The sequence below is a fragment of the Cucurbita pepo genome, chromosome 6 (genome assembly GCF_057944985.1).
Source record: "Cucurbita pepo subsp. pepo isolate OVF chromosome 6, ASM5794498v1, whole genome shotgun sequence".
Lineage (NCBI taxonomy): Eukaryota > Viridiplantae > Streptophyta > Magnoliopsida > Cucurbitales > Cucurbitaceae > Cucurbita > Cucurbita pepo.
In genome coordinates, this window is record NC_141803.1 from 12,765,922 (window position 1) to 12,767,661 (window position 1,740).

General features: G+C 37.5%; 1 non-coding gene across 1 annotated transcript; it reads left to right on the forward strand.

Moving 5' to 3' along the window:
* Positions 1-539: 539 nt before the first annotated feature.
* On the forward strand, positions 540-620 carry TRNAL-CAG (transfer RNA leucine (anticodon CAG)). Its single transcript has one exon. It is a non-coding gene; the product is annotated as a tRNA-Leu (tRNA).
* Positions 621-1,740: the final 1,120 nt, after the last annotated feature.

Consider the following 1,740-nt stretch of genomic DNA (forward strand, 5'->3'; position numbering starts at 1 on the left):
GTGAATTAAGGAAATTCTTGCTTTTTAAGATGGATCATAATAGATTGGATTCTCACCTTAACTTTGATGAATACTCTTCATTTGAGCTTTAATTTTATTAACCTTTTTTTTTCAAGTTATATATATTTTTTTAAGAAAACACACCTCTCACCATACTGTTTTATTTATCACATTGAAACACTTTACATTAGATTCCTTGTTCTTGCACAAAACATCCCTACTGCATATTCGAAAATGCATGATATATTACCCTATCTAATCTAGCTCATGTTTCTACGGTACATGGACATCATTCAAAATTATATGCAGTCAACAAAACAAAAATAGGCAACAAAATATGGATGCGTGCTTCTAAATAAGACAATAAGATTGTAAAGGGTGTGTTTAGCAACATAGTTGGCCTAGGAATCCAATAAACTTTTTCGACTCCCAGACACGACAAAGTCGCATTTTAAAATCGTGACGTTGACGACGATATGTGATCGACCAAAGTGGATAATATAAGCTAGTAGTTATTTTGAGTTGTTACAAAATAAATTGTCAAGATGGCCGAGTTCGTCTAAGGCGCTAGTTTCAGGTACTAGTCCGAAAGGGCATGGGTTCAAATCCCATTCTTGACATGATTTTGGCAGGGGCAATGTCTGCTGTCGGTGGCGATCATGGTGGCGATCCATGATCCATATCTGGCTGCAATGGGTTTATCGTGAGGTTTGAGGTTGATGATGATACATAATGTGACATAATATGTTGTGGGCTTATGTGAGGCTGCTAGCGGTGGGCTGAGATTGTTACTTATGGTATTGAGGGGACAATATTGGCTAGTGGTGGACTGGACTTATTGAGTGTTACTTATGGTATTGAGGGGACAATATTGGCTAGTGGTGGACTGGACTTATTGAGTGTTACTTATGGTATTGAGGGGACAATATTGGCTAGTGGTGGGTTTATCGTGAGGTTGATGATGATACATAATGTGACATAATATGTTGTGGGCTTATGTGAGGCTGCTAGCGGTGGGCTGAGATTGTTACTTATGGTATTGAGGGGACAAATATTGGCTAGTGGTGGGTTTATCGTGAGGTTGATGATGATATATAATGTGACATAATATGTTGTGGGCTTATGTGAGGCTGCTAGCGGTGGGCTGAGATTGTTACTTATGGTATTGAGGGGACAATCTTGGTTGTTACTTATGGTATTGAGGGGACAATCTTGGCTAGTGGTGGACTAGACTTATTGTGACGGCAAATATCTGGTGGCATAGGGAGAAATCTTTTGCAATCAGTTTCGCTACATTATCCATCATTGATTTGAGATATTGATAAGGTGAATACCCAGTCTATTCAATGCTAGGCATAATGAGTATCAGGACCTCAAACAAAATTATCTTTCGTCCTATCTTATGAACAACTTTAAGGTGTATGAAGTTTCATATTTTATGCTTTAAGCAGAAGCAGGACGATAGAGATTCCATTTAACTTAAGTCAAAACAAAATTATCTTTTGTCCTATCTTATGAACAACTTTAAGGTGTATGAAGTTTCATATTTTATGCTTTAAGCAGAAGCAGGACGATAGAGATTCCATTTAACTTAAGTTGATCTAGGTCAGAAGCAGACCTACGTCAGGATAACCCTTCTTTGAAACACTTTGGTAGTGCTCCTAGATTTGAATCAAAATAATGAATCAGAGCACATGGAACCATCTCTTTTTCTTTCTGTCAAGAAAAAATATGGTAGAA